The sequence below is a fragment of the Canis aureus genome, unplaced genomic scaffold, assembly GCF_053574225.1.
Source record: "Canis aureus isolate CA01 unplaced genomic scaffold, VMU_Caureus_v.1.0 NW_027326476.1_RagTag, whole genome shotgun sequence".
Lineage (NCBI taxonomy): Eukaryota > Metazoa > Chordata > Mammalia > Carnivora > Canidae > Canis > Canis aureus.
The window spans coordinates 39296-66057 of NW_027554417.1; the positions used below are offsets into that span (position 1 = coordinate 39296).

The following is a 26762-nucleotide window of genomic DNA, read 5'->3' on the forward strand; positions in this document are numbered from 1 at the left end:
GCAGGATCTGGCATCCAGGGACACGCTCCCCCATCCAGCGCAGGCTCCCCTGCTGTCCACCGTCCCCAGCCCCTGGTCCCAGGTTCCAGGCCACCAGCACCCCTGGCAAAGAAATAATTGGCCAGAAATTAGGAAGAGCAAACCCAGGGCAAGGTCCATGGGCCAGCGGGCTGCCTAGAAACCTAGTAACATAACCCCACTGAGGTTGGCGATTGGATATCAGTGGCATAATTAAAGGGCAGGATATGTCACCTAAAGCGTCATTCTGGATACTTGTCCTCAAAGCCAATGGTAGGACCGGCTAATACCATCTCCTTTTCTGTCTGCCCCTTTTGAAAGGCTTGGGTTCCTCCTTCCTTGTCTGACTTTCACACTAGGCTTCTCCTCTGGGTCATTACCAGTTATGATATACCTCCAGCATCCTGGTGCACAGAGCCCACTTCATCCACCTTCCTGAGGAGCATCTTTGCCCTCTCTGTTCCTCCCCTGTCCTGCAAGTTCTCCTACAGTGGTTCGGCCATGGAATGCAGGATCACCGACGGGCGGGATGGCAAAGGGAGCATTTGCAGCACACTTGCCGTTCTGAGGTTCTCAGGGCCTTCAGGACTGTTACACAGCCCATGACGGTGCGCTGCAGCAGTGAAGGTAGAGGCATAGGATGCACACCTCGTGAGTTGCAAGGAAGGCCCCGTGGTTACTGGAAAGCACGTTTGTCATAGAAGGACCTCATTTCAAAGGAATGGGCCAGGATGCCTGGGGGATTTGGACTTAGCTGGGATCCAGTGCACCATTTTTGAGGGTCACAATGTCACTAGTTTAAAAATCTGCTTTCCAGGATGCTTGGGTGGCTCAGTGGTTGATGATCTGCCTTTGGCTCAGGGCGTTATCCTGGGCTCTAGGGTTGAGTCCCACAGTGAGCTCCCTGTGGGAACCTGCTTCTCCCTCTGCCTGTGTCTCTGCTTCTCTCTGTATCTCTCATGAATAAAATGAATAACATCTTAAATAAATTAATCAATTAAATAAAAATCTAATTTCAACGAAAATGCGGAAGCCTGCGGGGAGGAAAACTGACACACACTCCTGCAAGACAAATGGGAATATTTCTGACACTGTCCCTGGGAGAGCCCAGATTCTGGAAGTGCTGATACAATGAAAACCAATGCAGCTCTTGTGAGAGTGCCCCACACAGCCTCCAGAAAGGAGGGTCCTGAGGAAATATTGCACCTGAAACAGCACTACCTTGGGGAGCCAGAAGAGTGATTTTGATTGTGTGTGTGTGTGTGTGTGTGTGTGTGTGTGTGTGTGTGTTTGTCTGAGTGGAAGGGGTTTGGGGATGTTGGAGAGAGAGGGAGAAATAGGGAAAGGGTGGGAGGAATGAGAGGAGGATTAGGCTGGGCAAGAGGCTGTGAGACAGAGGAGGATGGAAGCAGGCAGGGAGGGTGGGGGAAGGAAGCAGGATAGTAGTGACGGAGGGAGGGAAGAGGGGAAGAGAGGGGCATGGATGCACGAGGGGACTGTGGAGAGGAGGGATAGTGGATGGCAGGTTAGCAGGGCAGAGGGAGGGCAGGCCCGCAGGGTGGAGGGCCGCAGGCTGAATTCTGAACATTGCCAAGGACAGAGAATGATAGGAACCATCCCCTGCGAGACTTTAAGAGGATGAGAAGGAGAAACAAGGTGACAAGGACATGAAGCGCACGTGTCCTCCAAGGTCTGCAGGATCACCTCATGCCTACGATGAGCACTTGGGAAAACAGGACTGCCAGAAAGGGATGGGAAAGAGGAAAGGGCAGCATGTGCGTGAAGACCTAATGTGCCGAAGCTTTGCGAATTCTCTGGAAAACGCTGAGTCTGCCCATCCAAGGACCCCGGTGTGCTCCTGGCTGAGGGAATTACCATCCCAAGAGATGCCCTGTGCAACGGGCTCACCTCAGCTGGCTGAAAGGCAAAGAACGACTCTCAGAATCTGCATGGGCAGCAGTGACCCAGAACTCAGCCAGGTCCTTCTGAAGACCCTCAGCGGGAGGAAGAGACAACCTTCTGGTGGGATGCCTGGAGGCCAGAAGGCAGTGGTTGAGTGTTCACCAAGTTCAAAGTAGAATGCTGTAATATACGTTACATTAACTTACATGAACATAGGTGATGTTGGGCAAGAATGACTGAGAAAATGCTCACCAGATGCAAGGTCAAGGAGCAAGAGAATGAGCCCAGGGGGCCTCTATGCTAAGGACTGTGTCATGCTGAAAAGAGCCTTGGTGAGACGGTTAACTGAAAGTGCTGGCCTGAACTAACGCCTCCCCAGAAAGTACTGGCAGAAACAGGAGAGCAGGACCTGTATTTGGAAGTAGTCTGCATTGCCTACGTGGGCTGAAAGACAAGGGCGTCCAAGCAGACGTACATTTATTTTCCTCGGCTCGGCTCACACAAAGCTACATCTAGTAAAGCGAAGGAACATACATGGAGTAATGTGAGACACACAGGGGCCGGCTCCCCATGCACTGTGCTAACTACAAGTACACAGAGCAGCAACCCCGCATTCCCCTGGGGTAGTGCGCTCACTGGAACTCTCTGTGGGGAGAGCCCTCAAGAAGGCCTGTTAAGCGTCATTATGGTAAAGCACTGTGCTGAAGCAGAAGAAGCCAACCCCAGAACGATGTGTGCTGGAGTTGAGCACCCGTGTGGAAGGAAGGTAAAAGTGTCAAAGGTGCGCAATGAGCCAGAAGGGAGAGCAGTGGTTACCTGGTGTGGGGGTGGGGGGGCGGGACCCAAGCAGAGGACGACGCGGTTGTGCACACCTAACCAGCACGGGGCGGGGGGGCAAGCAGTACGGAATACTTTCCCTGCCTACTTAGCGTTTTTGATTAGCCAGGTGTCTGCAGAGACATTTCAGAATGAAGGGGCAGAAGGACCTCCGAGAGGTGATGGATGCGGGCCCATGTGGGATGACCATCACGTTCCCCCCTTACCTACCACTTGTCACCAGCCAAGGGGAGCATAACCCACTGGTGTCACAGAAATCGGCGTGTTCCCCAAGTCATGAATCAGACACCTCAGTGGGAAGCCTTGGGGCTATTAAGGATTCAAACAGGAGCAGGGTACAGAGAACACAAACAACACAGTGGCACGAGAGTCTGTCCCAGTGAGCAAAGACCTTAGGCAGCAAAGACATGAGGCAGCAATGGAGGAAGGTGCATAGGAGGGCCCCACATTGTTGAAACCCTGCCGACGACCAGGCTGGGAGCAGCAGACAAACCTCTTAGGCCTGAGGCCACAAAACAGTGGAGGGTGGGGGCCAGGAGGGTGGGGACTCGGGGTGGGGTTGGGGTGTGCGGACCCTGTAGGGACATATGGGCCAGACAACTTGCACGCTGCAAGGCCTTCTGAGTCCTCTGAGGCCTCTTTGGGGCTCAACAAAATAAGTGGTGTACCCCGTTGGAACAGGAGAGGCACCTGGTCACAAAGGAAACCATCAGGGTCTCCTTCAGAGGTGCACAGACTCAGAGGCAGCAGCTCTTACACCTAAAGCCACAGGTCCCCCCAGAGGTACTGTGGCAGAGCAGAGACTCGCCGAGCCCAAGGCACTTTCGAAGGCACAGCTGTGCATGTCTGTGCACAGGCACAGCTGCTAGATTGCAGATGAACGGCATAAGCAGACAGAGGCAGGCAAGGGCATGGTCAGGGAATCAGGGACCCGGAAGCAATGGGGCGGGGGGCTGTGGTCAGACAAAATCCTTTCTCTATCTGGAGAAGAACATGAAGAACCCGAGAGGCTGGGGGTACATTCACGTGCTGCCGAACCCCAGAGCCCTATAAGCCTGCCAATTCCTATGGTGGGCCTCTCTGAACAGGCAGCACAAGTGCCGGCAGGCGTGTGAGTGTGTGTGTTGGTTCTCGCGAGTGGTTGTGCCTGTAGGACGGTGTGATAGTAGCTTTCAGTGATGCCTCAGTATATGCTGGTGAGTGAGAGGGTGGGAAGGAGCATGTCAATGGGTCTGTCGCTACATGCAAAGCTATGCGTCAGTACAGGTGAGTGAGCAGGTGTGTCCTAGGAGCATATCAGCATGTGTGTCAGTTCCAGCAGGTGAGTGTGAGGGTCAGTTGGCGTGTGTGAATGTGTCCGGCAGTACATGCGATTATGCATGTTGACAGGAGCAGGGGAGTGTGTGTTAGGCACACAGGCGCCCATGTGTGTATGTTTGAAGGTATGAGTGTGTACTTCAGGATGTGCGAGTATGTGTAACCATAGCCATGTGTGTGGGTGGTTTGTGTGCGTATGTGTGCGTGTGCCGGTGCGGGCGCCTCTCGTAAGTTTGAGCGTGTGGGTCCGTACCAGTGAGTGAGTGAGTGCCAGTATGGGAAAGCGTGTCACTCACCAAGGGCCAGTGTGTGTGTGTTTGTTGGTTTGAGCGTGTGACAGACAGTATGGGAATGGGTGTCCATTTGAGGGAGAGAGTGTGTGTTGTTAGGAACTGGTGTCAGAGAGCTGTAACGGGTAGGTGATCAAGTGCCAGTGTGAGTGTCAGCTGCAGTGTGCTGGTGAGGTTGTAGTAGGAACCCTCCACCTCCACTTTGGAGAACAACCCTAACACTGTATGCTAAGTAAACATGAACAGTAAATATCTCCTACCAAATATCTCTTAATCTTACCCCTGGTAGGGTGGGCCTCCAAAAATATCCCAAATTTCCACCTGAAAGTCCCCAAATCACACTGACTATACATCCTCTCCAAGGCAGACATCCTCTTAAATGGCATCCTGGCTCCTAGGCCCATATATACATGTCAGAGGGTTCCTGAAGTCCATCCTTCTTCCACAGAAGTTTCTCTTGGGCTTTAGGGGCCCCATTCTCCTGCTACTCCATGCACAGGCCAATGTGAGTCTTTCTGTTGGTCATAAACCAAAGCTACAAAGCAGCAAAGCCGCAGCTAATGCTGTCATCACCAGCAACACGGGCCTGGATTCAGCCAAGTTCAGCGCATGAAGCCAAAGAGGTCCCAGAGGCTGTCTGTCTGTTTACCAAACAGGGGCCTGAACCTTAGTACCCCTTCAAATCTACATACTATCATAAGGAGTGATTCTTTGTGGGTGTTGTACTCCTTCTAAACCATCTTCCCTAGGGTTCAAATGAGGGCTGTCGTAGGCACAGTGCTTTGGAAGTGGGCAGAGTCTACAAGACGACAAGACACAGTGGGCAAGACACAGGTAAGACTGAGGGTTCCTCAATGCCATCATGTCCTAGCAGCATGCTTAATTAATATGCCTCTTCATGGAGTGATATTCTAAATGAGGTGATGGGGGCAGTTTAGGGAAGTTACCAAGAAGGATTTCCGAGTTCACTGCGTCCCATGTTTACAATCAGGTGTCACCCGCATCCAAGTCCATAAACCAGAGGGCAGTCTGAAGGCTGGCAGGGCAGAGTGTACTCCACAATGAAATACAGAGGAGAAGTTGCACCTGAAAGGTTAGGGATGTCAGAAAGTTGGTGGTGGGGGGGTTGCTGCGGGCAGGAGGAGGGAGGGAATCGCAAGAGGTGCAGGCAGAGAAATGGACCCTCCCACCAGGGGACTCAACGGGGATTAATAATCCCATAATATTGGGCTTTAAACACCAGAGGGACTAAATTCCATTAGTTCATATAACCAGTGGGACTGGGAGCCTCGAGATTTGGAGGTTGGTAGATGTGGCACTGGGAGAGCTGGATGGGCAAGTGATAGCTAGGTTACTGTGCTTAAGGAGACAGACCCTGCATGGAGAGACAGCATACACAAAGCAGTTTACACAGTGTCATGGGCAAACAGGGCATAGATCTGTTCAACTGATTTCAAAAACAAGGAGCTGGCAGCCCCATTATGCTCCCCCACTAGGCAACATAGGTACCGAGATGCCTGCAGGGGAAGGACTGCACAGACGCTGGCTATCTGACCTGCTGATAGTGCTTCATCCCCAAGTTCTCCTGGGGACTGCATACTGCAAGCATGCAAAGCACCTCAGCCTGAGGTTAGGGCAAATGTTGTTGAAATCATACGGGTACCATGCCCCTCTGCTGGGCACACAGCTGCCACACATGCCATGACCAGCTACCATGCTGCAGCTGGCCTCATACCCTGGTGCCGCGCACCAGACACCTTTGTGTTCAGGTGCCAGCTGCCACAGTGTGCTTCAGGACATCTAGCACAGGGCCAATGGCTCAGGGAGGCCTGGGTGGCTCGGTGGTGGAGCGTCGACCTTTGGATCAGGGAGTGATCCTGTGTTCCTGAGATGGAGTCCTACATTGGGCTCCTCCTGGGGAGCCTGCATCTCCCTCTGTGTCTCTGCCTCTCTCTGTGTCTCCCATGAATAAATACATAAAATCTTTTTTAAAAAACGACTAATGACCCAGCATGAATTTTGACAACACAACCACTCTGCTCCCTAGTTGCCCGACAGGAACCCCCTGACTGCCAAGACCTAGCCTGTCTGGGTCTTACGAACAGTGCACCACGAACAAGCACAGTGCACAACAGGCAGAAAGTCACTGCCTCCAATGGCACTGAACACAAAAGCCACTCAGACACAACAGTAGGCCGGGAGCAGCTAACATACAATTCTCTCCTGATTTGTCATGTTCTGGAACAGGGGACAGTGCACTGCGGGACACTCGTGATCTCTTCTTCAGAAAGTCACTACTTTCAAAACAACACAAGAAGTTGTTCCTGTCTCATGACCCTGAGATGAAGAGTCACATGCTCTGCTGACTGAGCCAGCCAGGCACCCTCAGAATGAATTTTTTTTTTAAAAAAGGAGACCCAGCAATATGCCTCTTTGCTAGAGAATGATTTTGTACCCAAACAAAATGTTTGTTTCAATGTGAAACATTGAAAGTGAGGGAGTAGAGAACCTTGATAATGCAAAGGACATCAACGTAAAGCTACAGCAGTGTCGGACAAACTAGACTTTCAACCAAAGGCTGTAGTAAGAGATGAAGAAGGACATTATATCATTCTAAAGAGGTCTATCCAACCAGAAGATGTAACAATTGTAAATACACTTATGTCCCTAATTAGGGGGTAGCCAAATTTATAAACCAATTAATAGCACAATTAATGAAACTCACTGACACTAATATAGTAATAGTATGGGACTTTAACATTCACTCAGAGCAATAGAGACGTCATCTAAGCAGAATGTCAACAAGGAAACAAAGGCTTTGAATAACACATTGGACCATATGGACTTTGCAGATATATTCAGAACATTTCATCATAAAGAAGAGGACTACACATTCTTTTTGAGTGCACATGGAAAATTATCCAGATGAAATCACATACTGGGCCACAAATTGGCTCTCAATCCAGTACAAAATATTGAGATTGTACTACGTGTATTTGCAGACCACAATGCTTTAAACCTTAAAGTCAAGGACAAGGAGAAATTTCAAAGGGACACAAATATACAGAATGCTAAAGAGCATCCTAGTAAAGAATGAATGGATCAACCAGGAAGTTACAGAAGAATTTAAAAAGTAGATAGAAACAGATAAAGATGGGTATGTGACAGTTCAGAACCTTTGGGATACAGCAAATGCAGTCCTAAGAGGGAAGTATATAGCAATATAGGGCATTCTCTAGAAACAAGAAAAGTCTCAAGCACATAATCTAAACTTAGCCAAAAGGAGCTGGGGAAAGAACTCATATAAAGCCTAAATCCAGCAGAAAAGTGATAAATTATAAAGATGAGAGATATAGAAAACAATGATATAGAAATATTTTAAAAAATGAAAAGCAAGAGCAGATAAACTAAGCTAGGAGTTATTACTTTGAAACAAGTACTAATACTCAATAAACCCCTAGCCAGACTTATCAAAAAAGAAAAGAGAAAGGACCCAAACTAATAAAATAATGAAAGAGGAGAGATCACAACCAACACCAAAGAAACACAAACAATTAGAAGAGAATATTATGAGCAATTATATGCCAACAAATTAGATCTAGAAGAAATTGATAAATGCCTACAAATATACAAACTATCAAAATTGAAACAGGGAGAAGTAGAAAACCTGAAACAGACCCCTAAGTGGCAAAGAAATTGAAGCAGTAACCAAAAATCTCCCAACCAATGAGTCCAAGAAAAGATGGATTTCCAGTGGAATTCCACCAAACATTTAAAGAAGAACTAATACCCATTCTTCTGAAACTATCTCAAAAAATAGAAATTGAAGGATTACTTCCAAGCCCATTCAAGAAGACAAGCATTGCCTTCATCCCAAAACCAAAGACCCTACCACAAAGGAGAATTACAGAGCAATAACCCTGACGAACATGGATGCAAAAATTCTCACCAAGATATTAGCCAAAAGGATCCAACAATACTTTAAAAGAATTATTCACCACGACCTACTGAGATTTATTCCTGGGCTGCAAGGGTGGCTCAACACCTCCATTTCAATCGATGTGTTACACCACATTAATAAGAGAAAGAACAGGAACCATTGATCCTCTCAATCGATGTAGAAAAAGCCTCTGACTATGTACGGCATCCTTTCTTGATAAAAACTCTCTGTAGTCTAGGGATGGAAGGAACCTACCTCCATATCATAAAAGCCCTCTATGCAAAGCCCGCAGCAAATATCATTCCCAGTGAGGAGAAACAGTTTCCCAGTTGGGAAAATCCAAATCAAAACCAGTGAGTTAAGTTACCACCTCACACGAGACGGGATGTCTCAAATCAACAATTCATGAAGGAAGAGACACTGGCAAGGATGTGGAGAGGAGGAACACTCTTACACAGTTGGTGGGATTGCAAGCTGGTCTAGCCATACTGGAAAACAGTGTGGAAGTTCCACAAAAATAGTAAAAAATAGAGCTGCCCTATGACCCAGCAGTTGCAATACTAAGGTATCAAAGGGTACAAGCATAGAGTTTTGAAAGGGGAACATGCACTGTAGTGTTTCTACAGCAACATCCACAATAGCCAAACTATGAGCAGAACCCAGATGTCCAATGACAGATGAATGGATAAAGAAGAAGTGGTATACATATACAATGAGATATTAGTCAGTGAAAGGAAAGAAATCCTGCCATTTGCAATGATGTGGATGGAATTAGAGGGCATTATGCTAAGAGGTGTAAGTCAGTCTGAGAATGACATATGATCATATGATTTCACGCATATGTGGAATTTAAGAATCAAAACAGATGAACATGGGGAAACAGAGGGAGAAATAAAGTAAAACAAATTCTGAAAGGGAGGCAAATCCCAAGACAGGCCGCACTCTAGGAAACAAACTGAGGGTTGCTGGAGGGGGGGAGGTGGATGGGGGATGGGATAACTGAAGAGATGGGCAGTAAAGAGAGTACTTTAATGTATGCAATTGATGAATCATTAAGACCTACCTCTGAAGCTAATATAACAGTACTTTTTAATTAAATTTAATTTAAACATAAAATAAAATTTTACAAAAGGAAAACTTTGTGTTCCCAAAGGAGATGTGATAGAGGTTAAAGCAGAAAACTCATTTAGAGAAATAAGTGCTGAAACTTTACAAATCCAAAAACAAGAACTGAACAGAGAAGTCCGTGAATCTACTAGAACACCCTGTTATGTCAATGTGAAAATACCATCTTCAAAATGCATATATTAGAAACGTTAAAAAGCAAGAATAAATCAAGATTTATAAAAGCATCCAGGGAAACAAGGAATAAACTAAGAAGAACACCCATTAAGCTCTCAATGCATTATATGTAGAAAAAAACAGAACAGGAGAGATTGGAAATTCTTATCCAATGGATGTTCAAAGGGGATATTTTACACAGCAAATTTGTCTGGTCAGGACACGTGGGGTGGGCAGAGTTTCCTGCTGGTCCTCTGGGAAGGGGCTCCCACACTGGGACTGAGGCAAACTTGAGCCAGAAGGGTAATACTGCTGGTGTGCTTGGGTGTGGGACCTATTATAAGCAAGTAAGGCAGTCATTGTTGGCATTGTGCTTTACTGGAGGTATGTGGCTCTGTGTTTATGCAGAGGTACAGGGGAGGGAAAGGGTCCCAGCTAGCTCCTTTGTCCTTGGAGATGGATCTCTGGTGCTTGCTGCTCTCAGAGAAGCACTCCAAGGAGAGCAAATTATCTGTCTCCTGTGTGTCCCAAGTATTTTTCAGATCACTGTTCCTGTGCTATCTGGCTCCAGTTGTTCTTTGCCTGCCTTCTCTCCAGGAGAACAGTGTCCTCTGGATCCCATCCCCCAGCCCAGCATAGTGGCTTGTAAAATTCTAGGTTTGGGACCCCTGAGTGATCAGTGGCTGAACATCTGCCTTCAGCTCAGGGAGTGATTCTGGGGTCTGAGATTGAGTTCTTCATGGGGCTCCCCGCAGAACTCCCCTCCCTCTGTGTCTCTGCCTCTCTCTCTGTGTGTCTCTCATAATCAAGTAAATACAATATTTTTTAAAAACAAAAAATAATAACAAAACTCTAGATTTTAGGGACATGGTGTGGGCAAGGACCTTCACTGGTTTTCTGGGGCTGAGGGAGGTTTCAGACAGAAGGGCAGTCATGTCAAATCACAGGTGTGTGGGACTGAAGCATTTCTTCCCTACACCATGTCTCTACATTTCCCACCTTCTTCAGTGTACCTTCTTCTTGCCCTTCAGTTGTGGAGTTTGTTCTTTCTGTCTTCAGGTCCATACTAGGGTATTTAGGATGATTTGGTTGTTATCCACCTGTGGTAGAAGGATAAGAAAACCCTAGGGTCCTATATCATCATCATCTTAGCTCTTTCTCCACTTTCTTTGTTTTAAAAACAACAAACAACAACAACAACAACAACAACAACAACAACAACACCCTTAATTTCAGTGTTCATTCTATTGTTCCAATCTCCATTTCATTAATTTCTTCTGAATACTGTTACCTTCTTCCTTCTAACTTTGGTCTTAGATTGTTTCTTATTTTCTAGGTTCTTCTTTTTCCTTCTTGCCTTGCCTTTATTTTTATTTTTAGTATATTTTTAAATTTGATTTTGACTTGCCAACATATAGTATAACACTATACTCATCCTGTGATGTGCTCATCCTGTCCAGTACCCCCCCTCAGTCCCTAGGTTCTTGAGGTATAAAGTCAGGTTGCTTATTGATCTTCTCTTTAAAAAATTGGTATTTATTGCAGAAAAATTCTTTCCTAGAATTGTTTTTCTGCATTCCCTAGGTTTAGAATAGAAACATGCTTTATTGGTATTTCATTTGTTTAAACATATTTCCTATGTCCCTTATAAGTACTTTTTGGACTTACTGGTTGTTCAGGCAAATATTGTTGGTTTTCCACATACTTGTAAATTTCCTGGTCTATCTCCTGTTATTGATTTCTAATTTCATGGCTTTGTGGTCAGAAAAGGAGCTTCATATGATCTCAATCTCCTTAAATTTGCTGAGAATTGTCTTGTGGCCTCTCATACAAACTATTTTGGAGAATGTTCCATGCCAACGGGAAGAGAATGTGTATTCCACTATTGTTGAATGGATTGTTCTATAAATGTCTGCTAGGTCCACTGGGTCTACAGCATCTTTCAGATCCAAGCTTTTGTGTTTATGATCTCTGAATGACTTATGCATTTATTGGCAGCTTGGCTCACTGGCTTGTCTCCCTCCCTCCCTCCCTCTGTTCTATAAATGTCTGCTAGGTCCACTGGGTCTACAGCATCTTTCAGATCCAAGCTTTTGTGTTTATTTTTTATTTCATTTTATTTTTTTTGTGTGTGTTTATGATCTCTGAATGACTTATGCATTTATTGGCAGCTTGGCTCACTGGCTTGTCTCCCTCCATCCCTCCCTCCCTCCCTTCCCTCCCTCCCTCCTTCCCTCCTTCCCTTCCCCCCTCCTCGCTTCCCTCCCTCCCTTCCTCACTCCCCCCCTTTCCATCCTCCCTCCCTTCCTCCCTCCTCCCTCCCTCCCTTCCTCTCTCCCTCCCTTCCCTCCCTCCCCCCTTCCTCCTTTCCCTCCCTCCCCTCCCTCCCTTCCCTCCCTCCTTCCCTTCCTTCTATCCTTTCTTTTTGATGGTCTCTCTCAGTTAAAATCTTTTTGTTTTGAGATACATCCATTTGCTTATTTTTCCTTCTGTTTACCCTGAGAAAACATTTTCTAAAAACATCGCTAAGATCAATGTCAAAGAGCTTAAATTCTATGTTTCCTTGCGGAGTTTTATAGTTTTCAGTCTTACATTTATTTCTTAATCCACTTTTATTCTATTTTTGTGTATAGAGTAAGAAAATAGCCCAGTTTCATTCTTTTGCGTGCACCTCGCACTTTTCCCAATACCACTTAGAGAAGAAAGTATCTTTCTGAGCTGTATTTTCTTACCTCCTTTGCCATACATAAAATGATGATATAAGTGTGAAGTAATTTCTGGGCTCTGTACTCTTGAGCTGTCTGTTTTTTGGGCCAGTATCATACTGCTACAATCACTATTAGTATTGCAGTATATATCCAAATCCAAGAGGGAGATATCTCCACGTTAGCTTTTCATTCTGAATATGGCTTTTCTACACATCCATGCCAGTACCTGTTTGTTCTTGTGGAGTTAATTTTAGGCTGTGGAAATTTAGGCAGGTGTGAGATGAAATTACTTTTTTAAAAAAAATTTAAATTCAATTGGCCAACATATAGTACATCAATAGTTTCAGATGTAGCTTTCAAGAATTCATCAGTTGTGTATAACATGCAGTGCTCATTACATCACGTGCCCATCACCCAGTTACCCTACCTCCCCTCCGCCCTTCATCTCCCCTACGGAACCCCTCAGTTTTCTTCTCAGGAATAAGAGTCTCTCATGGTCTGTCTTCCTCTCTGATTTTTCTCCATTCAGTTTCCTCTCCTCCAATAATCACTTGCAGTGTTTCTTATCTTCTGCATATGAGTGAAACCATATGATAACTGAGTGGTTATCACTGAATGACTATTTCACTTAGCATAATACCATACAGGTCCATCTACATCAGTGTAAGTGGGAGGTATTCATTCTTTCTGATGGAGGAGTACTACTCCTTTATATACATCTATATATCACATATACACACTCTGGCACACCACATCTTCTTTATCCATTCATCTGTCAATGGACATAATGGCTCCTTCCACAGTTTGGATTGTGAACATTGCTGCTTTGAACACTGGGGTGCACGTGCCCCTTTGGATCACTACATCTGTATCTTTGGGGTAAATAAGTGGTAGTGCAATTGCTAGGTGGTAGGGTAGCTCATTTTTAACTTGAGTAATATCCACACTGCTCTCCAAGTGGCTGCACCAGCTTGCATTCCCACAAACAGTGTAAAAGGATTCCTTTCCCCACATTCTCTGCCACCATTTATTTTTCCCGTCTGTTGACTTCAGCCATTCTCACTGGTATAAAGTGGTGTATCTCTGTGCCTTTGATGTGTATTTCCCTGAAGGCAAGTGAAATGGAGCATTGTTTCATGTACCTGTTGGCCATTGTTTCTGTTGGCCATCTGTCGGTTGTTTGTTTGTTTGTTTGTTTGTTTTGCAGAAATGCCTGTTCCTGTCTTCTTCATTTCTGCCCATTTCCTGACTGGATTATTTGGTTCAGGGCTGTTGAGTTTGATAAGTACCTTTCTTCAGAATTTTATTTATTTATTCATATCACACACACACACAAACACAAACACACAGAGGGAGAGAGAGGGGCAGAGGGAGAGGGAGGCTCCATGCAGGGAGCCCAATGTGGGACTCAACCCTAGGACTCCTGGATCACTCCCTGAGCCAAAGGCAGATGCTCAACCACTGAGCCACCCAGGTGTCCCTAACAAGTTCTTTGTACATCTTGGATACTAGCCATCTATCTGATCTGTCATCTGCAAATAACTTCTCCCATCCTGTAGGTTACCTTTCACTTTTGTTGACTGTTTCTGTTGTTGTGCAGAAGATTTTTATCTCGTTGAAATCCCAAAAGTTCATTTTTGCTATTGTTTCTCTTGGCTTTAGAGAGGTGTGTAGCAAGAAGTTGCTGTGGCTGAGGTCATAAAAGTTGCTGCCGCCTTATTAAAAAGAAGAGAGAGAAGACTCAAATTAATAAAATCATGAATGAGAAAGGAAGATCACTACCAACACCAAGGAAATACAAACAATTTTAAGAACATCGTATGAGCAGCTATATGCCAATAAATTAGGCAATCTAGAAGAAATGGATGCATTTCTGGAAAACCACAAACTACCGAAACTGGAACAGGAAGAAATAGAAAACCTGAACAGGCCAATAACCAGGGAGGAAATTGAAGCAGTCATCAAAAACCTCCCAACACACAAAACTCCAGGGCCAGACATCTTCCCTGGGAAATTCTATCAACATTGAAAGAAGAAACAACACCTATTCTACTAAAGCTGTTTGGAAAGATAGAAAGAGATGGAGTACTTCCAACTCATTCTATGAGGCCAACATCAACTTAACTCCAATACCAGACAAAGACAACAACATAAAGGAGAATTACAGACCAATATCCCTGATGAACATGGATGGAAAAATTCTCAACAAGATACTAGCCAATAGGATCCAACAATACATTAAGAAGATGATTCACCATGACCAAGTAGGATTTATCCCTGGGATGCAAGCTGGTTCAACAACTCGTAAAACAATCAATGTGATTGATCATATCAGCAAGAGAAAAAACAAGAAACATATGATCCTCTCAACAAAGATAAACTCAAAATGGATGATATATCTAAATGTGAGACAAGATCCCATCAGAATCCTAGAGGAGAACACAGGCAACACCCTTTTTGAACTTGGCCACAGCAACTTCTTGCAAGATACATCCATGAAGGCAAAAGAAACAAAAGCAAAAATGAATTATTGGGACTTCATCAAGAAGCTTTGGCACAGCAAAAGAAACAGTCCACAAATCTAAATGACAATCTACAGAAGGGGAGAAGATATCTGCAAATGACGTATCAGATAAAGGGCCAGTATCCAAGATCTATAAAGAACTTATTAAACTCAACAGCAAAGAAACACACGATCCAATCATGAAATGGGCAAATGACATGTGAGGAAGACCTAGACATGGCCAACAAGCACATGAGAAAATGCTCCACACCACTGGCCTTAAGGGAAATACAGATCAAAACCACAATGTGATACCACCTCACGCCAGTGAGAATGGGGAAAATTAACAAGGCAGGAAACCACAAATGTTGGAGAGGATGTGGAGAAAGGGGAACCCTCTTGCACTGTTGGTGGGAATGTGAGCTGGTGCAGCCACTCTGGAAAACTGTGTGGAGGTTCCTCAAAGAGTTAAAAATAGACCTGCCCTACGACTCAGCAATTGCACTGCTAGGGATTTACCACAAAGATACAGATGCAATGAAACACGGGGACACCTGCACCCCGATGTTTCTAGCAGCAATGTCCACAATAGCCAAACTGTGGAAGGAGCCTCGGTGTCCATCGAAAGATGAATGCATAAAGAAGATGTGGTCTATGTATACAATGGAATATTAATCTGCCATTAGAAACAACAAATTCCCACCATTTGCTTCTACATAATGGAACTGGAGGGTATTATGCTGAGTGAAATAATTCAATCGGAGAAGGACAAACATTATATGTTCTCATTCATTTGGGGAATATAAAAATAGTTTTCACTATTTCACTAAGGGAATAAAGGGGAAAGGAGAAAAATGAGTGGGAAATATCAGAAAGGGAGACAGAACATGAGAGACTACTAACACTACTAACACTGGGAAACGAACTAGGGGTGGTGGAAGGGGAGGTGGGTGGTGGGTGGGGGTGACTGGGTGATGGGCACTGAGGTGGGCAATTGATAGGATGAGCACCGGGTGTTTTTCTATATGTTGGCAAATTGAACACCAATAAAAAATAAATTTATATAAAAAATAAAAAGCGTTATGCCCTCGTTAAAATTTTTTTTATAAAGTTGTTGCCTCTGTTCTTCTCTAGGATTTTTTTTAAAGATTTTATTTTTTAAATTTTTATTTATTTATGATAGTCACAGAGAGTGAGAGAGAGAGAGGCAGAGACACAGGCAGAGGGAGAAGCAGGCTCCATGCACCGGGAGCCCGACGTGGGATTCGATCCCGGGTCTCCAGGATCGCGCCCTGGGCCAAAGGCAGGCGCCAAACCACTGCGCCACCCAGGGATCCCCTTCTCTAGGATTTTGATGGATTTCTGTCTCACATTTAGGTCTTTCAACCATTCTGAGGTTATCTTTGTGCCTGGTGTAAGAGAATGGTTCTTTTGCAAGTGGCTATCCAATTTCCCCAACACCATTTGTTCAATATTCTCTTTTTGGCATCATATATTCTTTCCCGCTTTGTCAAAGATGAGTTCGCCATAGAGTGAGGGTCCATTTCTGGGTTCTCTATTCTGTTCCACTGACCCATGTGTCTGTTTCTGTGCCAGTACCCTGCTGTCTGGATGATCACAGCTTTGTAATACAGCTTGAAGCCAGGCATTGTGATGCCACCAGCTTTGTTTTTCTTTTTCAACATTCCTCTGGCTATGTCAGGGTCTTTTCTGGTTCCATGTAAATCTTAGGATAATTTGTTCCAAGTCTGTGAAAAATGTCCCTGGTATTTTGAAAAGGATGGCACTGAATGTGTAGATTGCTCTGAGCAGCACAGACCTTTTCACATTTGTTCTGCCAATCCGTAAGTGTGGAATGTTTTTCCATCTCTTTGCGTCATCCTCAATTTCTTTTAGAAGTGTTCTGTAGTTTTTAGGGGACCTTTGCCTCTTTATTTAGGTTTGTTCCTAGGTATCTAATGGGTTTTGGAGCAATTGTCAATGGGATCAATTCCTTAAAGTCTCTGACTTCTGTCTCATTGTTAATGTATGGAAATCCAAATGATTTCTGTGCATTGATTTTGTGTCCTGTCACTTTGCTGTATGAGTGCTAGCAGTTTTGGGGTGGAGTCCTATGGGTTTTCCATATGCTGTATCATGTTGTGTGCAAAGAGTGAGAGTTTGCTTCTTCTTTGCCCAACATGAATGTCTTTTATTTCTTTTTGTTGTCTGATTGCTGACTTGTCTGATTGTTGTCTGACTGGCTGAGACTTTTAGCACTATGTTGCACAACTGTGCTGAGAGTGGGCATCTCTGTCACGTTCCTGACCTTAGGGGAAAAGCTCTCAGTTTTTCCACTTTGAGAATAATACTTATGGTGGGCTTTTCATAGAGGGCTTCTATGATACTGAGGTATCCTCACACTGTGGAGAGTTTTGATCAAGAAATGATGCAGTACTTTGTCAAATACTTTTTCTGCATCAGTTGAGAGGATCCTATGGTTCTTGTCTTTCTCTTATTAATGTGAGTTATCACATTGACTTATTGTGAATACTGAACCACATCCTTACCCAGGAATGACTCCCATTTGCTCATGGTGAATAATCCTTGGAATGTTCTATTGGAGCCTATTGGCTAGTATCCTGGGGAGACTGTTGACGTCCATGTTCATCAGGGATATTGGTCTGTAATTCTCCTTCTTGATGGGGTCTTTGGTTTGAGTATCAAGGAAATGCTGGCCTCATAGAATGAGTTTGGAAATTTTCCTCCCATTTCTACTTTTTGAAACAGCTTCAGCAGAATAGGTATTACTTCTTCTTTAAATGTTGGTAGAATTCTCCTAGGAAGCCATCTGGCCCTGGATTTTTGTTTCTTGGGAGTTTTCTGATGACTGTTTCGATTTCATTGCTGGTTATTGGCCTGTGCAGGGTTTCTATTTCTTCCTGTTTCAATTTTGGTAGTTTATAAGTTTCCAGGAATGCATCTATTTCTTCCAGATTGCTTATTTTGTTGGCATGTAGTTGCTCACAGTAGGTTCTTAAAATCATTTGTATTTCCTTGGTGTTGGTCACGATTGCTCCTCTTTCATTCATGATTTTATTAATTTGGGTCCTTTCTCTTTTCTTTTTGATTACTCTGGCTCAGCGTCTATCTATCTCATTAATTCTCTCAAAGAAGCATCTCCTGGTTGTGTTGATCTGGTTTCTATTTCACTCATTTCTGCTCTAATCTTGATTCTTTGTCTTCTCCTGTTTGGGTTAGGCTTTATTTGTTGTTCTTTCTCCAGCACAGGTAGGTGTAAGGTTAGCTTGTGTATTTGAGATTTTTCTAATTTTTTTGAGAGAGGCTTGTGTTGAAATGTGCTTCCGTCTTAGGGACGCCTCTGCTATATCCCAGAGGTTTTGTACAGTTGTGCTCTCATTCTCCTTAGTTTGTATGAATCTTTTTAATTCTTCTTTAATTTCCTGGCTAACCCATTCATTCTTTACTAGGATGGACTTTAACCTCCAAGTGTTTGTGTTCCTTCCAAATTTCCTCTTGTGATCAATTGAGTTAAAATTTCAAAACACTGTGGTCTGAAAATATGCAGGGAAAAATCCCAATCTTTTGGTATAATTTAGACCTGATTTGTGACCCAGTATTTGATCTATTCTGGAGAATATCCTGTGTGTATTCAGGAAGAATGTAAACTCTGCTGCATTAGAATGGAATGCTTTGTATCGATCTGCGAAGTCCATCTGGGCCAGAGTGTCATTCAAAGTCCTTGTTTCCTTGTTGATCTTCTGCTTAGAATAATATGTCTATTGCTGTGAGTGTGGCGTTGAAGTCCCCCTACTATTAATGTATTATAGCCATATGTTTCTTTACTTTGGTTACTAATTGGTTGATATAATTGACTGCTCCCACGTTGAGGACCTAAATATTCGTAATTGTTGACTAGACCCTTTAAGCATGATATAATGTCCCTCTTCATCTCCAACTATAGACTATAGTTTAAAAATCTAATTTTTCTCATAAGAAAATTGCTATCCCAGCTTTCTTTTGAGGTCCATTTCCATGGTAAATGGTTCTCCCCCTGCCACACACACTCATTTCCAGTCTGATGGTGACTTTAGGTCTAAAATGGGTTCTTGTAGACAGCATATGGATGGGTTTTGCTTTTTATCCAGCCTGGTACCCTGTGTTTCTTAACTGGATCATTTAGCCCATTTACATTCAGAATAACTAGTGAAAGATAGGAATTTAGTGCTGTTGTATTACCTATACAATCCCCGTTTCTGCAGATGGTCTCTGTTTCTTTGGGCTTCCCCTTCCCTTACAGGATCCCCCTTAACATTTCTTACAGGGCTCATTTACTGGTCACAATTTTTTTTTCTTTTTTCTTTTTTTTTTTAGTTTCTGTCTCTCCTAGAAACTCTTTATCTCTCCTTCCATTTTGAATGAAAGCCTTGCTGGATAAAGTATTCTGGCTACATGTTTTTCTCATTTTCTACCCTGAATATATCATCCCAGTCCTTTCTGGCCTGCCATGCTCTGTGGATAGGTCTGCTGTTAATCTGATATTTCTCCCTCTGTAGTTAGGAACCTTGTCTCAAGCTGATTTTAGAATTTTCTCTTTATCTCAGAAATTTGGAAGCTTCACCATTATAATTTGGCATCTTGATTAGTTTTGATGATTTTGGGAGGTTTCTCTCTATCTCTTGGATGTGAATGCCTGTTTCTTTCCCCAGTTTAGGGAAGTTCTTAGGTAAAATTTTCTCCAATACACCTCCTGGCCCTCTACGTCCCTCCACGCCCTCTGCAATCCCAGAGGATTTATAATGGATTTTATAACGGATTTTTTAAAAATAATAAGTTTATTTTTTATTGGTGTTCAATTTGCCAACATACAGAATAACAACCAGTGCTCATCCCGTCAAGTGCCCCCCTCAGTGCCCATCTCCCATTCACCCCCACCCCCCGCCCTCCTCCCATTCCACTACCCCTAGGTCGTTTCCCAGAGATAGGAGTCTTTAGTTCTGTCTCCCTTTCTGATACTTCCTAACAATTTCTTCTCCCTTCCCTTCTATTTCCTTTCACTATTATTTATATTCCCAGAATGGATGAGGCCATACAATGTTTGTCATTCTCCGAATGACTTATTTCACTCAGCATAATACCCTCCAGTTCCATCCATGTTGAAGCAAATGGTGGGTATTTGTCGTTTCTAATGGCTGAGTAATATTCCATGTATACGTAAACCACATCTTCTTTATCCTCTAATGCATTTTTTAAAACTATCACTTAACTCTCAGAGCCTGTCCTTATAGACTCTTACTTGTTTTTGTCTTTTCCTCAGCTTCCTTATGTCCCATCAACTTGTCTTCTAAGCCACTTTTTCTCTCTATTGAGAATAACTACTCTAGCTACTAGAGCATCCAGTTTAGACTGCATCTCAGAGTGTTTTAACACTCTGATTGTATCTCATTTCTGCACTATGAGGTTCTCTAGAGTCTTTCAAGTTTATTTTCATGTCCAGTTAGTAACTTTATAATTGTGATTCTGAATTCTGTCTCCAACATCTTACTTAAGTCCATATCCATTAGATCTGTGGCAGGGAACATTACCACTGATTCTTTCCTTTGTGGTCAATTCTTTCTTGGATGTATGAGTGTGCAGAGTCAAAAATAGCAACCATGACCCAAGCAGAATACTGGGCAATTCTGAGGAGGTCAGGAACCAGAAAATAAAAGGAAACGACAAGAAAAATAAAAGCAAATTTTTAAAAAGGGGGAAAGTAAGTGGTGGGGGAAAGTGAATACAATCTCATACACGGACCAAATTGGCGATCCATTTGTTGCTGAGTGTATTTTGGTCTGTACATGTTAGAAGGTACTAAATTCCAAATTTACTTTTTAAAAAGCAATATATATCTATATAATAAAATTGAATATGGTGAAAGGATGCTTTATCTATCTACATATGTCTATAACATGTAAGTGTAAAATAGGAAAGTTAAAAAAGAAAAAAATAATAAAAATAAAGGTTGATATAATTCTGTAGTGAAGACAAGAAAAGGGAAAGCATATTGGGTCATTTTAACCTAAAAGACAAAAAAGAAATCATAAGAGAAAAACTTGCATTCTATGTTCTCCAATTCTGAAGCTTTCCACCACTGTTTGATCAATAAACCTGCTGTTTTCCTGTTATTCCAGAAGGTCTTCTGGGCGAGAAGGCTGCTGCAGTACATTCTCATGTGTCTGTGCCTGGGTGGAGATGCACCACCCCTTGCCAGGTGGCAGGGCTCAGTTTAAGTTGTTTGTGAGGTCTTTGCTCCCTGGAGGCCATGCCTCTCTAGAGGGTGAAATGGGAAAATATGGCTGTTCCCAGATCTCCAGTCCTGGAGTAGGGAGATCCCACTGTAGGCCAAACTGCAGACTGCTAGAGAGCCCAGTCAGTCACTCAGATCCTTCCTTGATACAGGTGGGAGGGAGTGGGGGGAACACTGATTTGCACGATTTCATGTTTTGCCCTCTCCTGCATGTACCTGCTCCATCCCTCCTGAGGAACCAGAGCGTTACCCTGCTTCTGTACATTGCAGGGCTCTGGCACAGAAAGAGTTCACTTTGGTGCAATGCACATCTGGTCTGCTTCTCCAGATGAGACTGGAGGTTGCTGTGTTCAGTCCTTTGCAGGGACCCAGCATGACAGCAGTTACCCCATCTGTCCACAGTTTGTAGTTTATGCAATAACAAGCTAAGTCTTCTTCCAGGCTCATAGACCTAAACCCATTTTCCCACTCCAATGCTTGAGAATTCTGCCAGCTTAGGCACCCATTTCTATTCTTCTAGGAATATTGAGACCTCACTGTCCCATCTGCGATTGTGCTGTTTCACCACTGAGGGAAATACCTCAGACGCAGATTTCTGAAGGTCTTGACTTTTGAGTCTCAGGACTGTACAGTTCTCTCCCAGCCCCTTACAAAGGCTCCCTGCCCCAGCCCATGCTGTTTATCTTCCCATATATTCCCTCCATTTCTGCTCTTCTCAGTCCTACCTTTCAAGAAGTGGTCACTCCCATGTTTGTAGAGTTTCAGTTTTTGTTTCCTTTCAACGCAGGTTGAATTCATAGGTGTTCCGGATGTTTTGATAGTTATGTAGCTCAATTTGGCAACATCCCACACACTTGGGGAAGGTGAGTGTTCATTCACATGGTCTCACTTTCTGTGGGAGAAATCACAGGGTGATAAGATCTAAGTTCATATATATATACATATATATATATATATATATATGTATATATATATGCAAACTGGTATTTTTGTCTGTTTATCTTAATTATGTGGTGAAACTTCTTCTCCGGACTTCCTCAAGTGTTATGTTGTCTGTGGGTGATTGTCTAAGACAGGGTCCACAGACATATCTGAGATCTATGTGCATATTACTTGACACTGAGGTGGGTAAAAACTCCTCTTGGATCTCTTGGCATGTGATGCTGGAATGTACATCTCCAATAGAAGCAATTGTGTGCACAAATGGATGCCAATTTCTTCTGATTAGAAAGGACAACAAACAAAGATATTCATGTCATCATTCTTAAATGATCAATTCTATAGCAGTCAGTGCATCCACAATATTTTACCACTCTGCATTTCCAGTTATTCCATCATTGCAAATAAGAACTCCATATTCAGTAAAAATTCTTCAAATTGGAAAAAAGTAGAAGTATTTTGAAGGTACCATTGGTAGAGATGACCCAATGACCATTTACAAGCAACATTCATAAACACTATGTAGATAGCCTACTCTGGATTCTTTAACATTCTGTACGTGGCTAATAGTCCAAAGGAAATCTTTTCCCACCTTTGCTAAGTAAAATTGAGAACCATTACTTGTATTGTTAACTTAGATTCTTTTGTGACCCAACTATTGAAGACTAGAGTATGGAAGAAAGATAAATGAGTGTTTGGGAGGCACGCCCTTTTTAAAAAAAAAAAAAATTTTTTTTGAATTGGAGTTCAATCTGCCAACATATAGTGTTACACCCAGTGCTCATCCTGCCAAGTGCCCCTGCTCAGTGCCCATCACCCAGTCACTCCAACTCCCCTTCCAACTCCCCTTCCACTACCTCTCGTTCCTTTCCCAGGGTTAGGTGTGTCTTATGTTTTATCACCCTCACTGATATTTTCACTCATTTTCTGGGAGGCACTCCTGTAAAAGCTTGGATCAAACTATCCTATCACTAGACTGGAAGTAATTTCATTTCAGTTCATCAGACAGTGCATGGACGGAAGATATTTTCATGATGTCAGCAAGGCAAGGAGGTTATGTAGTTGTGGCAGTATATATCAGATACAAGAATTCTGGTAAGGTTCTCAAAGGATCAAAAATTAATTGCAGGGTTTATGGAGAGTGTTGGGATATAGAGAAGGAAAGATTAAGTTTCTATCTGATCTAGCTGACTAGGACAAAATACTCCAGCTGTTTCATGCTCAAAATCATGTCCTATCTTTCAAACACCTGTTAAACTTGGAAGATGAAAAAAATACACATTTTGGATTTTCTTATAGGTTTTGTATTTCTTTTGGCTTTCCTCTTGACCTTCTCTCCCACTATAGAAGAATTTTATTACTTTTACAAATCAGTGAGAAAAGAAGTCTTTCTTTCTTTCTTTTTTTTTTTATTTTTTTTTGGTTTAGATTACGAGGAAAGAGAGGGTTTAAGTTGTATTGACGATGTTGAAATCTTAGTCACTCTTTCACCTGGATTTCAGAGGAAAAATGAAGTTCACTCATTAAAGCAATATATTGGTGAGGTAGATTGTCAAAAATATGATATGATTGTCTAAGAACAAAAACATGAGTACCACTGACTCCAGAACAGTCCATTGACTCGGTGTAACTTTTATCTCAACCTGCTAAATTCTTCAATCCAGAGAACATTTCTGTTATTCTAGGGATAAAGATGACTAATGCTTCCTTGTTAAGGGACATTTTTTATTATTATTTATGATAGTCACAGAGAGAGAGAGAGAGAGAAAGAGAGAGGGAGACACATAGGCAAGGGAGAAGCAGGCTCCACGCACTGGGAGCCGACGTGGGATTCGGTCCCGGGTCTCCAGGATCGCGCCCTGGGCCAAAGGCAGGCGCCAAACTGCTGCGCCACCCAGGGATCCCTTTTTTTTTTTTTTTTCAATCTGAAGAGTACAGCTCTGTAGGTGCAATTGTTTTATTTTTTGTTTGTTTTTCCCTTTTTAAAAATAAATTTATATTGTATTGTTGTTCAATTTGCCAAGATACAGAATAACACCCAGTGCTCATCCCGTCAAGTGCCCACCTCAGTGCCCGTCACCCAGTCACCGCCCCCCCCCCCCCCCGACCCCCCACCGCCCACCTCCCCTTCCACCACCCCTAGTTCGTTTCCCAGGGTTAAGAGTCTTTCATGTTCTGTCTCCCTTTCTGATATTTCCCAGTTATTTTTTCTCCTTTCCGTTAAGGGACATTAATATTAACAATTTAGAGATTTAATAGCCTAACAGAAATTGAGGCGGACTTGGTGAAAAAGTCAAAAGTTTTTCAACCTGACTCTTGTTTTCCCTGGGAAATATGAGGGTCAGTATTTCATTCCATCTTCCTCAAGGTTGGAAACATGATTCACTTCACTTATTGAATATTTATTGTGCTAAGTAAGATTTTGAGGGATGGGAATATAGATGGCAATAAAAAGAGATAAAAGGCCTGAGCTTTATGATCTCACATTTTCTATAATGCCTTTGCTGTTATGAAGGAATGTAGGAGTGAGAATTAAAATAATCCATAACATTTTTAAGGTCAACAAAGGTACAGAGTAGTAGTATGTGTTATGTGAAAAGAAAGTTAAAAAAAAAAAAAAATTGGTATTATTTAGAGTGCAGTTAGTTAACATGACAGTGTAATATTGGTTTAAGGTGTACAATATATTGATTGAAATATTTTTTCAAGGGGTTGCCTGGGTGGCTGAGCGGTTTAGCGCCTGCCTTTGGCCCAGGGCGGGGGTCCTGGGGTCCAGGGATGGCGTCCCCCGTCGGGCTCCCTGCGGGGAGCCTGCATCTCCCTCTGCCTGTGTCTCTGCCTCTCTCTCTCTCTCTCTCTGTCTCTCTATTTCTCTCATGAATAAATAAAAACAAAATCTTTAAAAAAAGTAAAAAAATTTTTTTTTTCATAAGTGGATATGTACTTATGTTTAGATACATTAACTTTCATTGATTTAAAGGATTTAGTAACACAAAGTAGCAATATAAAATGGTGAGAGTAGCAATTACTGGCAGGCATTCAGATGCACCTGGGGAAAATGTTAATTACGTTTTCTAGCAAAATGAATTAATAATAGAAATGAAATGTTTCATTTACGCACGTACATGAAAATTCACAATGTTTACCCATACTGTTTATTGTGGTCCTAATAGAGGTTAATTTAAATAACAAAATTACCAGGACTTCCAGAACATACATAAAAGCTAATCAGAATAATTCTTTTTTTTTTTTTTTAAAGGGTGAAGGAGTTTATATCTTTAATTAAGCTGCGAGATGGTAATTGTTCCCTGTATCATCACTGATAACTTCGTTAGATACTGTCTAAGAAAGCAGTGGATGGAGAGGCGGAAGCATTAGGATATGCAATTGATTCATTTCTGTTCCACTACATTTCTGTTCTGTTTCTGGTCATTTAAGTAAGTCAGTGCGAGGGGGATCCCTGGGTGGCTCGGTGGCTGAGCGTCTGCCTTCGGCCCAGGGCGTGATCCTGGAGTCCCGGATCGAGTCCCCCATCAGGCTCCCTGCGTGGGGCCTCCTTCTCCCTGCTCCTGTGTCTCTGCCTCTCTGTCCATGTCTATCATAAATAAACAAATCTTTAAAAATAATAAATAAGTAAATGTGTACATTTGGGGGCTCAGTAATGTACCCCAAGGTGCTTTCCTTTTTTTCCCCCCAAGACTAATGATCTGGTAATTGTAGGCTATGTTTCCATAGACATGGCTATAGCGCCTCTCTCCTACCCCTTGCAGTGCCCAGGATAAAACTTTGCTTACCATCCGTCGGTCATAATGGGATTTTAGACTCCCGTCATTTCCGGTGGAGACCGGTTGAAGTCTCGCATCGCGAGACCGTGGGGCCGTGGGGTAGTCCACCGGCGGTCGTTGCTGAGGTAGTTTTCCATCTTTTAGAGAGGCAAGTACTTTGCGCCCCAGCATCCAAAATGTGTAAATTATTACTAGTTCGTTATGCCTTAATCTTGAGAGTAACTTGTTGGTATTTTAGGTCACAGTGGTTAACAGGCTTCTGTCGTTGGCTTTGTAAGTGACTCTTTAAGAATGTGAATATTTATTTTCTTTATTGACCTTGCTTCCATCTTTTCGTTTTCGAGTGAACATCCTATTTTTCTCAGCCTTTTTCATTTCCATTTTTCTTTGCCTCTCTCTATATATTGTGCGCCTTTTCAAGTTTGTTTTTCATTATATCTGATTTGAGTGTGTCTTCGACTCTTAGTTTGCCCGTCCATGCTGTGCCTTTAGTGCAGTTTATACGGGTATTTCACTTTGTATTTCTTAGGTTTCCACAGTTTGGTGTGGTTTCTCTCATATTTACACAAGTTGTTACTTTTGACTTTTATTTGTACATTTTGGTTTTTATTTATTTATTTATTTATTCATTTATTTATTTTTATGATAGTCACACAGAGAGAGAGAGAGGCAGAGACACAGGCAGAGGGAGAAGCAGGCTCCATGCACCGGGAGCCCGACGTGGGACTCGATCCCGGGTCTCCAGGATCGCGCCCTGGGCCAAAGGCAGGCGCCAAACCGCTGCGCCACCCAGGGATCCCCATTTTCGTTTTCTTTTTAATCCAGTTTTAAATCTCTGACTTTTTATGTACCCATTTTTTTTTTTTTTTATGTTCATCTGTTTCCATTTTTCGATGTCCTGTTTTTTATTTTAATGCTTTTATGTGGTAATCATCACTGGTTTCTTTCTGTTG

At 43.0% G+C, this 26762-nt stretch overlaps 1 protein-coding gene and 1 long non-coding RNA gene across 10 annotated transcripts in view; one reads left to right on the forward strand and one right to left on the reverse strand.

The window, feature by feature from the left end:
* Nucleotides 1-315: 315 nt before the first annotated feature.
* On the reverse strand, nucleotides 316-25865 carry LOC144309539 (uncharacterized). Of its 5 annotated transcripts, none has more exons than XR_013375491.1 (6): nucleotides 25786-25840; nucleotides 21811-21977; nucleotides 13858-14008; nucleotides 10585-10685; nucleotides 5312-5450; nucleotides 316-966 (listed from the first exon to the last, which is right to left on the reverse strand). It is a non-coding gene; the product is annotated as an uncharacterized LOC144309539 (long non-coding RNA). The 5 variants fall into 5 exon arrangements; XR_013375489.1 differs by having other exon boundaries at nucleotides 316-974; XR_013375490.1 differs by lacking the exon at nucleotides 316-966 and adding an exon at nucleotides 5146-5163.
* The window catches only part of LOC144309538 (cullin-4B-like), a 72861-nt gene continuing 71950 nt past the window's right edge, over nucleotides 25852-26762 (forward strand). For 4 of the 5 annotated variants that reach the window (XM_077890626.1, XM_077890628.1, XM_077890630.1 and 1 more), the window contains exon 1: nucleotides 25852-25957. The gene's annotated coding sequence lies outside the window, so the exon portion shown is untranslated. Of the gene's footprint in view, nucleotides 26083-26762 lie in introns of all 5 variants that reach the window. The other variant, XM_077890627.1, reaches the window with a different exon arrangement.